Source organism: Macrobrachium nipponense, chromosome 36 (genome assembly GCF_015104395.2).
Source record: "Macrobrachium nipponense isolate FS-2020 chromosome 36, ASM1510439v2, whole genome shotgun sequence".
Lineage (NCBI taxonomy): Eukaryota > Metazoa > Arthropoda > Malacostraca > Decapoda > Palaemonidae > Macrobrachium > Macrobrachium nipponense.
Window position 1 is genome coordinate 26,745,139 of NC_087220.1, and position 15,864 is coordinate 26,761,002.

Consider the following 15,864-nt stretch of genomic DNA (forward strand, 5'->3'; position numbering starts at 1 on the left):
ATAATTAATTTTCTGAATGAGGCTTCATTTTTGGGGATATTGCCAAATATCGCAATTATGAATCCAATGAAAATACGTTTTGCTCTCTGCTATTTTGCTTTATTTGTGACATCTTCCCACATCTGATTCCATTTGACCCTGACATCCCTCAGTCAAAAATGGACATGAAACTCAAAGGTCGGAGATTACTTCTGCTTCTCTACTGCCAAGTTTAAAAATTCTCTTCTTTCTTGCGTTTTCAATATTCATCAAGTGCAAGATCTCTTTCCTTCCCCTCTTTCTTGTTTCCTTCTGGATGAAATAAGCAAAATGGTTTATAAGCTCTATTGGTCTTCTCTCTTACGATACATAGCTAAAAGAAAAAAAAAGGAATTATTCTTTTTTTCTATTTGCGATAGACAGAGGTCTACAGTTTCTATTTTGATTTTATTCTGTGCTTTCAAAATGAAAGTATCTTTATTAAGCGTTAGAGAACTTCAATCATTTCTTTCCTACCTATACAATACCAGCAAGGTTATTCAAAATTAGAATTTAATCTTCAAAAAACGAATATGCCCTCGTTAACTGTCAAACAAATCTGTGTTAATTGGGAAATTAGAAATAACAAGAGGCATTGACACTAAGCTGTTACCTCCAATAAATTCTTGTGATGTTATATGAGTCTTAAAATTTTTCTAATATAATATATCGACTCATAGTTACTTAAGGTACAAGTCATATAGACATTATGAAAAGACATGTATATATGATAGCGAATTTCATTTGGTTTTGCATTAGCGATGGAATTTTTGCATATAATATTTTTGTCTGTCTACAGGCTTTGAATTACTGACAGACTGTTATTCATTTTTCGTCTCATAGTATACAGTAACCTCGTGCAATAACATTAAATTTGCTAAATATTCACCGGTGATAGGGACAGGGAATTTTCCACTTTCATTTTCTTTAATTCGAAATCCCAATCTTTTTAGGTAATGTATCAGTCAACTAGCTTCGACCTTATCTCGAAATACTTAATAGACCCTTACTGACTCAAACAAGAAAATATCAATAACTTTAATTATTACAGGGCTTCTATTGAAATTCGTGGCAGTATAGGCTACATTAAATAGTGTTACAAACACTAACCAGTGCCACATTAGGTACGATACGAAAACTTTAATGGCTGGAAGTAATCTAAAGTTATCGCTTAGAGTAAAAGAAAAAAAAGAGATTTCCTTCGACAGGTCTGATACAGAACAGCTAGAGACAAAGTAACAGTCAAATGATTGCCTCTGTGATAATTTTATGCAATGTTTCGTTTGCAATTGTTTCTGTATAACGCAGTTGAATGACTCACTGATAGACACTACATCACTTTGCATCCATTGAAGTGTGAGCCATTGGGGATGATGGCCGAGGAAGGTGGTTTTTTCTTGCTCCCAATGAAGGGAATAAGTAGGGTGTAACTGGATAGGCTGATTGCACAAGACTGCTGGTAGGAGGTGTTGGTGTGTTAGGGATTCGTCTGGAGTATGAGTCCATTAGGGAAGGTCCGGTAGGCTTCTAACGCAAGACAAGGCACTAGGCCGGATTAGTCCCATTCAACTCGAAAGGTGGACAACTGAGTCCAAGTGATAGCAACGGACATACGTCTATCATGACTAGAGCCTTCCTCCAACTATTCGGCTTCCTTCTGTACGGCTTCCAAGTGTACTGGTCTGCAAGAACCTACTGTACTGGTTTGTAAGTGCTATCCTTGGCCCTTATATCCCCGTCTGCAGCCACCATCTTAGATGTTTTCTATTGGCGGTTTCCATTGTTAATTCATCAAAGTAGGATCCTTCAAATCCCCCAGGGAATGCTGAAAGAGAACACAGAAACAAGAGTCTCGAAAGGAACAACAATGTGAGGGGCGTCACTGAGTAGAAAGAGGTTGAGAGTAAGTGGAGTTACTAGGTGTGAAAGGGTTAGAGTCAGGTCAGAGTCTAATGGCCTTTGACAGGTTTGAGAGGGGTTTGCCGCTGGAACAGAAGTGTTAATAAGGTATTGCGCCTCTTGGGAAATTAAGACAGTAGTGGAAGGACAGGTGTGAAGGTTGAGGCTTGTTCTTTTTCACATGAGTGTTGAGACTGAATGCAGGTGGATATATGCAGGTGGCCAGCTAGTATGGAGGGCGGTTAGCGCCAATGACAGCTTGAGGTTGTTAAAAATTATTATACGTAATTGGATAAGGAATTAAACTATAGACCTAAGGGGCAGAAATCGCTGGAGATTGTCTGTACGACTTCAAAATGGCGATGTAGGTGCTCTCAAAGGGACTGCTGCTACTAATCCAAGAATCTTGGATTAGTAGCAGCTATTGTATTCACAGTGCCTTGAAAGGAAAATTTTTAAGGCTACAAAGGGAATGTTAAGGGAAACAAAGCTAAGCTGGGCTTGTTATGACCCTAAGCTGATTTGTGATGATATTAAAGGGTGAAAGGCGATGCATCTTGGAGTGTCTATGATTTATTTGATTGCGACATAAACTGGACTCATTTTCCCCAGAACTCTTTTGTGCCACTATTGTTTCTGTACTGAAAAACAACCCACATTTTTCAATGTCTTATGTTACATGGTCTTTTGGTTGGAAAAAATTTAATGAAGTAAAACGATGCTGATATCACGAAGTAAGGCATGCACCAATAGGAACGCGCACTCAGACACACACACACACACACGCACACAACACACACACACACATATATATATATATATATATATAATATATATAATATATATATATATATATATATATATATATACAAATTAAGAAAGACAGGCAGACAGGCAGACAGACAGACAGACAGAGAGGAGGAGGGGTAGTTGCCGGTATTGATTGAATCTTGGGTGAAACCCCACTCCAAAGACTCCTAACACATCCACCACCTTGAAACCAAAATGTCAAGGGTTGGTGCCTCTACTTGTTCCTCTACTTTAGTCACAGAAAGGTTGAGTTGTACCTTGGAGATTTTTTACTTTGCCAAACCGGCAAGGATTTTTTTTATCTTTTTTAAACACTGTTTCAGGCCTTCTAAATACTCCTAGAGGTGGATAACTCGAAGTAACACTGATTCATGATCCTCTTTTTTAGATGTTTTTTTGGATGGTATAAATTATACTGTTTTGGGAAAATTCATGCAAACCTTGAAAGGTAAGAGGAATCTGTCAAAGGGAAAGTAGATTATATGCATGGTAAATAATTAGAGAGATAAAAGATCTCAAAAAAGCAATCAATGCTTAGCCCTATCTATGGAGAGAAAAACCAAAAGTTTTCTGTAATCATATCCATTGGAGAGGAACACGCACACACGAAAAAGAAAGAAACGGTAAAAGCGAGAAAGAGAAAAAAAGGGGTGTGGTCTTACCGTGAGACAAACTGTCCGAAAAAAAAAAACTTACGAGCGTAATCAATGTGAACTCGACTTTACAAATTCCAAGACAAAAAAGGGACTAAGTAACAAAGGCTAGTCGAGGCAGAACCTTTTAAAATGAGAAGAAATTGAAAACAAACATAAAAAGAAGAGAATGATACATTGAAAAAACACAGCCTGTTTCAACTTACGGCTTCACAAGAATCTTGTTCAAGGTCCTGGAATAAGAGAAAAAACAGATCAGCTTTTAAATCTAACAAACCAAAGTGGAATGAAAGAAAACGTGGAATATTTAGGTTTATGTATTCAACCATATGAGGAAAGATTTTACGTAACAACAGTCAACTGTAAAAAAGCTATACTAAAATGAACAAAAGCTATTAACAACACTGTCGTGAATCAACATGCACCAGCAAGTAGGGTATTAACCTATGGTGGGTACACACGTGCGAACCGAACCTTGTATTGTAACCGATTCTTGTAACAAAAACGCAAGTGTGGACGGTTCCTCGAACCCGAACCCCAAACCCGCGAGGTTCGAGGCTCCGTTCGCCCTCTGTCCCGGCAATTGTCGGTTTTTGGGCCCCGAATCAAAGGGAGGTCTCTTTGCACGTTACGCCATGTGTTGACGGGACCTGTAATTACACGCGTATCAACAGAGGTTGCTGAACTTGTTATCACCGACTATGAACAAGGCCGTCCATAGTAGAGTCCCTTGTTTTGGTCAGTCAGTACGTATATGTCTACCATGGCTGATTGGAGTGAGGAGGAGGTCCTTCAATATATTAGTTATTACGAAGAAAGGACTTTACAGTGGCAAGAAACTTCTTGAAATCTCATGTCAGCGAGTAATTCCCGACCACTGTATTCTACCCTTCTAGTATATAACCTTGAATGCCACCATCTTCTTTTATTTCGCTTCATCTTCGTTAAATAATGTGTATACATATACGGGGCAGCTGCTACTTGCATGGTGGCCATCGTCAGTAAGCAACCTGGACAGACTGATGATCGCAGTGGATTACAATGAAGTTACGTGGTTACGGTTCGTCCTCAACATTTTGGCACCTTGTGATATGCGTAACTCAGTTACACATACAAGGTTCGGCTCTCACGGTATAACAGTGTTCATCACTCATCAAGAAACAAAATTCAAATTGCAATCTACAGAAGCCGCACGTCAATAACATTATTTTCAGTTGTTAGAAAGCTCACTTACAGCATTTAAATGCAGTACCAGGAGTTACAAAATTGAAGTAGCAAACACAATTTTATTTTTTGTAGAGGTGCATAAGTTGATGTGGTTTCATAGACAACAAAGGGTGATCACTGCCTGAGTAGTTATCACTTTCAAAAGAAATAACGGCTATAAAACCGAGAGAGAGAGAGAGAGAGAGAGAGAGAGAGAGAGAGGCTGTTCGAAATTTAATTTTTTCCAAATCATTCGAATGATCTCGTAAATAAAATGTAGTGAAAAAAAATAAATTCTTAGTCCTTTTTTCTGTCATATCAAATGAGTTTCCATAAGGAGCACAGCTTTCGTTTACGAAGAAAATATGCTACGCAAAAATATACCTTGTACTAATGTAGAACAAGGAAACAATAGCAAACAAGTAGACGACTGCCGAGTAACGGCCGACGTCATCTCGATGAGTTTTATTTGTAACAAAAAAAGGTTCGGGTCAATCGGTCTTCAGCTTGCCACAGAGTACTAAAATTTACAGGAGAAAGCTCCATGTTACTAATTCGATTCAACGTATTCTAAACTACTCTAAACTGGCAGCTGCTCCTCAGCTACAAACAAGTACCCAGTTTGAATTTCTTGTTTATTTGTCGCGAGTCCTTCGTAGACAATCCATTCTTTTCCTTTGTTGAACTTCTGTTTTTTAACACTTTGTTTACCTGGTTCCTTGATTTTCCAGTATTTGAATGTTTTTATAAATAATTTTCTGTCAAACTTATAGACTGATTAAGAAATATTTTTAAAATATGCTTCTGTGTGTGTGTTTGTGTCTGTGTGCACGCGAAATATCAATTAAATTTATGAAAGGGAAAAGGCTTTGTGCAAGGATGAGCGGAATTATTTAAATTTCATATTTATTCCTAGGCGAGTAGATAGGTTTATGATAGATGGAAAGAGAACGTGTTCATGAATTTGAATTTGAAAAGACGTATAAGAATAGAACTTTATTTTTTATTCTTGTTATAAACTAAGTTTGTATGTTCTAAGAAATTTTTATATCTGTTTCTGCTTTCAAAAATCATATGTTGTTGAGACGTAGCTTTGGCTATTATTATTATTATTATTATTATTATTATTATTATTATTATTATTATTATTATTATTATTATATAGTAGCACCATCGCCAGTAAGAACAGCATTATTAATCGCTTTTATATTTTGTTATCAACGGTCGGGTGTTTAATCAAGACGATCGGTGTTATTGAAGGTTTCAGTGCCTCCCAGTATTTCGTTTTAATTAATTAACCACATAAAAATACATAAGCTGGAAATGTATTGATATGATTTTTACGACCTGGGTTCCAAATGTAATTACATTTCTTAATTAGGCATCATGTATTGAGGGATATTGCCATATATCAAGAATATGAAAATACTGAAAAATTATTATGATCTCTGTAGGGAGTTTCATAATTTGGTTGGATTTCCCCCTGACCTCCCTCGTTGTGTGGTACACACGTGCGAACCGAACCTTGTATTGTAACCGATTCTTGTAACAAAAACGCAAGTGTGGACGGTTCCTCGAACCCGAACCCCGAACCCACGAGGTTCGAGGCTCCGTTCGCCCTCCGTCCCGGCAATTGTCGGTTTTTGGCCCCGAATCAAAGGGAGGTCTCTTCGTACGTTACGCCATGTGTGGACGGGACCTGTATTACCCGCGTAACAACAGAGGTTGCTGAACTTGTTATCACCGACTATGAACAAGGCCGTCCATAGTAGAGTCCCTTGTTTTGGTCAGTCAGTACGTATATGTCTACCATGGCTGATTGGAGTGAGGAGGAGGTCCTTCAATATATTAGTTATTACGAAGAAAGGACTTTACAGTGGCAAGAAACTTCTTGAAATCTCATGTCAGCGAGTAATTCCCGACCACTGTATTCTACCCTTCTAGTATATAACCTTGAATGCCACCATCTTCTTTAATTTCGCTTCATCTTCGTTAAATAATGTGTATACATATACGGGGCAGCTGCTACTTGCATGGTGGCCATCGTCAGTAAACAACTGGACAGACTGATGATCGCAGTGGATTACAATGAAGTTACGTGCTCAACGTGGTTACGGCCTGTCCTCAACATTTTGACACCTTGTAACCGTATTTGCCTAACTCAGTTACACATACAAGGTTCGGCTCTCAAGTGTGTACCCAAGATGAAAGAAGTGTCGGGGAGGGTTTCTGTTCCTTTACTGCCATCTTCAAGAATTCAATGAGATCTTTCGTTTTGCTTCCTTTTCAATGCCAGGTTTGTTTCACCTTTTTCTTGTTGTCTTGTACCTGGACTAAACAAGATAAATGTTTTACAAAACCTGTGGTTCTTCTCGTTCATAAAATGACACTACAATAAAAAAGACAAAGCACAATTGCCATTCTTTTTTTTTTATTTCTGTGAACAGGAATCTATAGCTACTAATTTTGAATTCTTTCTATGAATATATAATAAATACATTTTTATTAAGTGGTTACGTAGATTAGATCACTTGAAGTTAATGATATTGCTCATCTTCTGGAAAAAAAATCTGTCAAGTTCGACAGAGGTGGTTGCAGCCGTTCGAAACTGAACGATTAATATTTCCAGGAATCCTTCGTGGCACAAATAGACTGCGCAAAATGAGAAAAATAATTAATTAATTAATTTATTTATTAATTAATAATAATAATGATAATAATAATAATAATAATAATAATAATAATAATAATAATAATAGGGACCAGGAAAAACTAGATGCTGATGTAGCTCCAGGACTTATACAGAAAAGTTTGCTCCTAGAAACAGGACAGATAGTGAGAGAAGTGGTGGACTCCTTAGGAGGTAGGATGCAAATATAAAAGTACTGGGAGCGAGACTGTTTCTTCCTTTAAGGAAAACAGATTAAATCCCTAATTTAGCGATGCTAAAAATAGCATAGTTTAATATGGCAATTATTCTTGTATTATTTAAGTATTCAAATTATCATTATTTTTATAACAAGCAAAGTACCGAACCTGGTCGAATAAGCACAATGTAACGAGCCTAAGGATCTCCATAGAGCATAATAGAGAAGAAAGAAAAAGTAAACTATGAAAGGGCTATAAAAAAAATGATAACTAACGACAAATGAAATATATTAATATGTCAGGATGAATATCCTCGACCATATTCCTGTACGATGGAAGTTCAACTGGCTTGTGAGTCAAAACAGCCAATCATATCCTTTTGACCATCTTTCACTGTACTATTTTACTTCGCTGATCTGACGCCCAGCAAGAAGAGGAACGTTTTTAAATATATATATATATATATATTATATATATATAATATATATAATAGTAGATAATATATATATATATATATATATATATATATATATATATATATATATATATATATATATATATATATATATATGTAAATATTATATTTATATATATTATATATATATATATATATATATATATATAATTTTATATATTTATATATTATATATATATATATATATATATATTATATATATATATATAGATATATATATATATAATATATATATATATATATATATATATAATATATATATATATATATATATATATATATTATATATTATCGGCCACAACTATGGTTATCCTGTTATGGAGGGATAGATGGGATTGTTCCGGAAGGCTTTACATCTGGTTATCATACCAAACCTCCGGGCAGCTTACCTCATTTGACTAATTATCAAAATCTGTTACAAGATATATTTCTACAATTATATGTTTCTTATGGTTGACTGCGACGAAGCTGAAGTTTATTCATTAGTTTATGATCAGTATTTGACAACCTTATTTCATCTGAATTGGTTTCCTCCCATTCTATTGGAATTAAGAAGGAAATGGATATCGTTTGATTGTTTTGCTATTCACAGGAAAATAGCCATAATACAGTTGTTTGGGTGTTGTTGATGTAAATAAAAAAGCTAGGGCTCAAGCCAAGGCAAGCAAGAAGTGAGGCTGTTAGTTGAGTGAGACACGTTTGAGAGAGTAAACGTCAAGACACCAGCGTTCTCATATTGGGTGGCTTTTTTATGACTTCACGTTGCTTTTCAAACCGTTAATTGCTCATGAAGACATTGTTTTTTAACAGTCATCATCACTGCCCCAGACGAAAGCTACAGTTGCCAAGCAGCACAAAGGATGATTTATGAGGTTGGGCATTAATGATACCGATCCTCTCAATGTAATTTTGTACTCTTAATATTCTCAATATTTTTTGCTAAATTTTACTTCGGTGTCTTAGCAGTTAGCCTTAAGAAATTCTTGAGTTTTTTAATTTGATTTCTTCAAGTGGGTGGAATACAATATTTGTAGCCTTGAGTTAAACTAAGTTTTATTCGGTATTGTTTCGTGTGTTGAGACAGCTCCCTTTTTCCACACACGTTTTTGCATGGTTTTTCCTTTATAATTTCGGGTTAATTGTGTTTTGGTATTCCAACTTATTTTTGGTACATTGTCTAATGACGGTAATTTTGGACTCTCGGGAAATCTTGATAAACAGTGGGTTTGGAACATCACAGCGATTAAAGTAGACACCATATTGTCTACCTGTTTGAGTAATGACATATACTAATCAATTTTTTACCAAAAAAAGCGTCATTTGGTCTTGGGGCTAGAGTGTGTGTGTGTGTGTGTGTACGAGAGAGAGAGCGGGGGTGGGTTGCTCTCGATACCCATATCCTAATTACGTTTTCTTTTCAATTAATTTATTTCAACCTCTCAACATTCAGGAGCGTTAGAGAGAGACTGAGGGTTCAGCCATATCCCTCCTCTGTTTTCTTAAAAACGTAATGGGGAGAGAGAGAGAGAGAGAGCTTTCTCTCAATTTATAGCTTTAACATTTATTTGATAATTTAATTACTGTATTTTATTAGACTAAGTGTAATTTCAACCTTGCATACAATACTCTGATATAAACGAGATGCAAACGAAAAACTTGAAAAGATTAACTTCAAATAAAATCATTAAAATAAATATAATGAGATCCAGGAAAAAAATGTACTTCCCTTGCCATAAACCAAATATTTTATTCTTACATTTTGAGAGAAGCTAATTTAACCAAAATAGAATATGAAGAATATTTGCAATAAAATAAAAAAAATAAATATCTTCCATAGTTACTGAAAGAATAGAGGCTATTAAGATTTGAAGAACTGTAAGGCAGTCAGCGAAACAAACTTTTAGAGGAAAGAGTATTCTATGACAATCCTAACAGCATTCTTTATGTCGGTAAATGTAGGGAATGAACGGCATATGGGTCATCTAAAAATCAATGAGAACAATATCTAGAGATCTCACGATATCTATTTCTGCACATATTGTTATGCTGGGAAATATTAAATTTTCATCTTTATCAAACAAGGATTTTTTTTTATTACAGTATTTTTTTCCGAATTACAGAGTATCAAATTTACTTTTAAGTAGACTAACGTTCCATCTCTATATTTCGCGCTCTTGCTCGACTCCACATTCAAGGCAGTGAAATAAACTTGATGATTCCTAACATAATAAGGATATTTCATGAGAGACCTTCCCCCATATAAAAGTACAGTACATCTTATGCTGCCGTCAGTTTTTCAAATTATGCTTTGCTATTCTTACTAGAATTCTTCAACAAGGAAACACCGGAAACTATTCTCAGAGTAACAGAGATCATATTAATGATCTCTCTCTCTCTCTCTCTCTCTCTCTCTCTCTCTCTCTCTCTCCAGCTTGCGTGCTCTCACGCATGAAAATCATACACGAAGTGAGCAGCAATATATTTAAGCTCATCTCTCTCCACAGCACATGGACACATATACCCGCCCCATGTGATGTAAAACCCCAAACTACTACATTGTTTTTTCTCCATATGAGAAGAAGCAAAGACCCTGAAGATAATCTTTTAATTTCAGTTACATATGAGAGGTAGTGGTTGATGTCGGCCTTTGTGCCAGCAAGGGACATTGGTCAATGGCTGCCTATAATTAATATTAAGGAGTTGAGTTGAATATCGGGAATGATGTAGACTTCCGGACTCGAACCGATTAACCAGAATAAAAATGGCATAAGAGGAATAAACATTTTTAACTTTCATAGATTAGTAACTACTGTTTCTTCATTTTGAATCATCTTGGAAGCAAGTTGTTGCAAACGATGTTTTCTCACAAAAGAAAAGAAAAAAATTATTAGGACCTTAGATTTCGTCCATATTCTGTTTATGATATGTAATAATATAGATAATAAAAAAATCATATACCACATGCCTTTACTGCACATCTGTAGATATTTAGATAATTTTGTTATACCAAATAACGAATCTGTGCATTCTGCTTACTTTATCCGAATTATCTAAAATCAACCTTCAAAAAAAAAAAAAGCAACGAAGTGAAACAAAGATTTAAAGAAATTATGTATTTCACGAAGACTAACATTTTACCCTCGGATCGACAACGAAGTAGCACTTAGAGAGGTTGCAAATCAAAATGAGAGATTAAAGAGCTGATGCAACTATATAGTAGTTCAGACGTGTAACACATCCAAGAAACAAAGCATCTGATCATCATCTCGGTGACTGTGAATAGGAATCCAGATTCAGTCATTATAATCAAGGGAGGTGTAGAAATAAAATATCTCCCAGACAGAAATCCGAAACTCGACTTCGTCGTTCAAACCTCTGATGTATGAAGTAAATTAAGTTTCTTAAGAGAAGGTACTGACTGGCTTAAGTTTATTTGCATAAGTCCGTAAAGAGGTCATCGCAAAATATCGGAATATTTCTTAAAGCTAGGATAGAAATGTCCCAATATCATATGGATCTGGATGGAATCTAACAGAGAAATACAATAAGAAAGGACATCTTACTCATTAGTCACCCTTTGCGAGAAATATTTATTTCCTTGTTCTAAATAAAAATGCAAAATTAAAACAAGCTGAATGAAACAACACTCCGAAGCTTAGACTTAAAAATCTCATTAAGAAATTATCTAAAAAGGAAATGTTCAAGTACATTAATACGATTCATACTTTGTCCCCAACGATGAAAATGACTTTCCTACAGCAATGATACCATTTGTAGATATGTAATGGTAATTGGTGTATAGCAAAGAAAGATAAAGGAAAGGAAAACGCATCTTCGAGAAGTTCTGCCGCACGAAGGTTTTCGCGCGTGTGTTGGTGGCGCCTGTTCTCATAATGGTTCTAGAATCGGCAGGAGTGTTGTGGAACGCAACAGGCGCCGAAGTGTCGTGAGAAACGGCACGACTTCTGATGTAATACTTCGTCGAGAAACTTCTAAATCGTTCCCGTCATCTCGGGAGCCTGTGACGCTCGCCATAGGCCTGGCCCCCAGAATGCCATAAATACGATGGACGAAGTAGGAGAGTAAGAGATCATCAGTTAGTCACAGAGTAAGAGATCATCAGTAAGAGCCACAGATCAGATTATCAGTGAGAGATCAACAGCAGAGATCATCAGAGTGGGATAAGAGAAGAAGGACGAAGGATCAGAGAAGAAAAGTCGCTCGAGAGAGTTTGGTCGAATTCTGTTCAAGTCGTCGTCAGGAGTGGACGACCGATGCATTTCGACGTAGAGTAAGACTTCAGAGAAAAAACGTTCTGCTAGAGGTTTTGGGGACTTCCTGCCCTTCAAGTATCAAGAGTAGACATTATTTTCTGCAATACGGAGGCAAGAAGGAGTCTACAATTAGAGTTCTCCTTTTGTGAAGCTATCGCTTCGAGTCAAAAAACTGGCCAGCAAGTATTTGAATTCCCTCACTTCTTCCCCATTTCACGCATTGTAAGATTTTGCCTTTTTTATGTAAATAGGAGACACCATTCTGCATTTATCTTTGTTAGTAAGCTTGTACATAAACCTTTGTTGTGTTAGCGTTTCTTTCTATATTCGTATCCCCAGTTTCAACTCATTGGTGTTGAATTCTTTTTGTTTATAATAATATCGAACTTGGAGCGGACCTCTCTCGGTTCGTAACAAGATATTAAGTATAAAGTTTCAAAGACCTTACTAAAGAATATCTCACAAGGCTGTCTACAATATTTGATTGTTAGCCCACCCAAAAAGCTGATTATGTGGTTGTTATTTTGCTCCCATATGTTAGGCGGATACTGTTAGTTTCATGCCATGAAATTCTAGTTTAATCTGCTCAGAAGGCTTTACATGGTGAATGTTCGAATACAAGCATGCACACTCGCATACACCTGCAATTGCAAATATTGCCTTGTTTATCTTCCTGTTCTCTATTTCTTGTTCTACATGTTCAAAAATGGTTCGTAACTTATTTTAGAAACTCCAGTAGTAGTTTACAAATTTTCCCTTAATATTATTTTATTAATAATTTTTTTCCAATCTTATTTTATTTTGCTCTTTATAACTCTCTATTTTACATTTAATTATTATTGTCACTAAATCAGCAATGATAGACAAAGTTAACCCAAAGCATGCACATTTGGAAAGACTGAGGTGAAGGAAGTAAGAAAAATAAAACCTCTCTCCTTTTCTGAAAGACTTAACAATAATCATAGTTGGACAGGTAAATGATTATTCAGTTCACAGTGCATTTTCGTTGTTGCACTTCACACCGCCAACAAAACAGCCAAACAAAACATTCTAAAAAAAAAGTCATTCGCTAGTTACGTCTATTAGACCACTGGTTCCCAAACTTAACCAAACCAAGGACTCACAGTTATGATGCGTCCCAGCCTAGAACCCCAATCAATCAAAAGATATCATTATCATACCCAGATACAACGTAGTACATGTAATATTTGGATATTCCTGCACAAATATATCAGTCTAATATATAAATTTTTGCACTTTAAAGCTGCTAAGCCATAGAGATGATAACAAAACTTTGACCTTTTTTTTTTTTTTTTTTTTTTTACATCTTCAATATTCTTCCCCTGCTGCTTTCTGAAACAGATGTCAATCTACTACTCCGTATGATAACAGATATGCTGACAGCATCTACTGACATTAAAATACATTCAACCTCAAGCTCTCAAACACACGCTTAAGTACACACACACACACATTTTGAAACATGGTAGTTTGATTTCCCTTATTCTGTAACAACAATCTTACAACTGAAGTTCATGGAACTAAGGAAACATTGAATTCGATCGGTATCTCTACTTCAAATGCGTTATCGACTATATCTCCCTTGATAGTTGGATTGTCAGTCACTGTTTAACGTTGTTCCCAAAACGGACAAAAGTTCGAATGCTGTTGGGATGAATACTAATTATTTATGATTCCCTTTGGATTTGAATTATTTCAACGTATAGTGAATTCGATATATATATATATATATATATATATATATATATATATATATATATATATATATATATATATATATATATATATATATATATATATATAAGCCGCAATGCCCTCTACCTAGTGGCTATTTGAATTACATATGTATCTGGTAAAAAGGACCAGTAGATTCTACATAATATATATCTGCATCTATATCTATCTATCTATCTATTTATCTATCTATATATATATATATATATATATATATATATATATATATATATATATATATATATATATATATATATATATATATATCTTCATTGTATATGTATGTTTAACATGTATTGTGAATATGTATGGTGAATAAGTTTTTGTTTATAAAAGTTCTGAATAACTGTCACCCTATATTATCCTTTAATTGTCTTGCCCTAGTTTCTGAGGAGATTGACTTAATCTTTTTATTATTGTTTTTTAAATTGTACCCATGTTTATACTTGTTTGGAAAGGTTACTCTTTCTCCAGGTGTGGCGGATTCTAGCTTTCCTGTACTGTCAATTCCTCATGTAAGTCAGTTTATCTGCTAAGTAAAGGACGTTGAACGTCAAAAAATCTTGCGGAAACATCCGTTGTTTATTTTTCCTTCGTGGCTTATACTTTTATTTATCTCTAGGGCAACTGATTTGTATTTAAGTATGTAATTATCTCTTTGAGGTCATTCTTAAACATGTTACAAATACAAGGGTCTAAATGAAACAGGCCACGACTTATATTAAAATTACAATGTGAAGTAAGTTGTATTATAGCAGATTCTAAAAGATTTCGTGATGAGACATCTTTTGACCTTGCAATTACTGAACTACCAATCCAATTTATTCGTTGGTTGTTTTCACTTAAATGAATGAATACCGCATTAGGTGTTTGCCCAGTTTTAACAGAATATTTATGCTGACTTCATTTTGCTTCTAAGCCCTTGCTCGACTGTCCGAGATAAAAAGAAGGGCAGTCCATACATGGAATTTTATATATTATGTTGTTACTTTCCCTGGGGCCATTTTTTATTAGCATTCCTTTTAAAGTTTTATTATAGGAAAAAACAAGATTGTCATTAAAAAGGCTTTTAACAATGATTTAATGGTTTCAAATCCGTTAAAATAAGGTAAAATAAGAATGTTCTTAGAATTTTCTTTCTCCGTGTTACTTACACCATAAAACTTTTTAAGGGGTTTTATTATAACAAATATCTAGTATATTGAAGGATAACAGAACTCTTTCCCTATTTTTGACGCAAAGGGTTAGGCATGGAGTAGTAGTCAGTGCCACAGTAATAACGGCCGGTCCTCATATCAATAGCATTTGATGCATATCATATGGGACCGTATTCAGAGACACTATTTATCTATATATCAGTCTATTTATCTATCTATTTATGTTTCAAAGAAAAAAATTTCTGTCTCACATCGATAGAGAACTTGGATCTTCCAACTGAGAGTCCAGGGAGTTAGCAATTCCCCAAGCAGACGAATTGCTAACGACTTGGACTCGCAGCCCCAATGTGAGTAAAAAAAAAAGGGGGAAAAAAAATTATAATATATATATATATATATATATATATATATATATATCTATATATATATATATATATATATATATATACATATATAATTATATATATATATATATATATATATATATATATATATATATATATATATATGTGTGTGTGTGTGTGTGTGTGTAGGCATGTTTTTCCTCTTTTATTCAAGTCTTTCCATTATTTTCTGAATCTTTGTTTCGTTTTTTCTGTCTTTATTTTCATCCCTTATTGTTAAAAAGATGCTGTTTAAGTGAACATCAATATTCGCTGTGTTCAGATTATACGACAAGATTTGATGTTCCTAAAATATTCAAATGCTCATGCTTTCTCTTTCATCGGTTGCCAACAGCGTTACGTGAT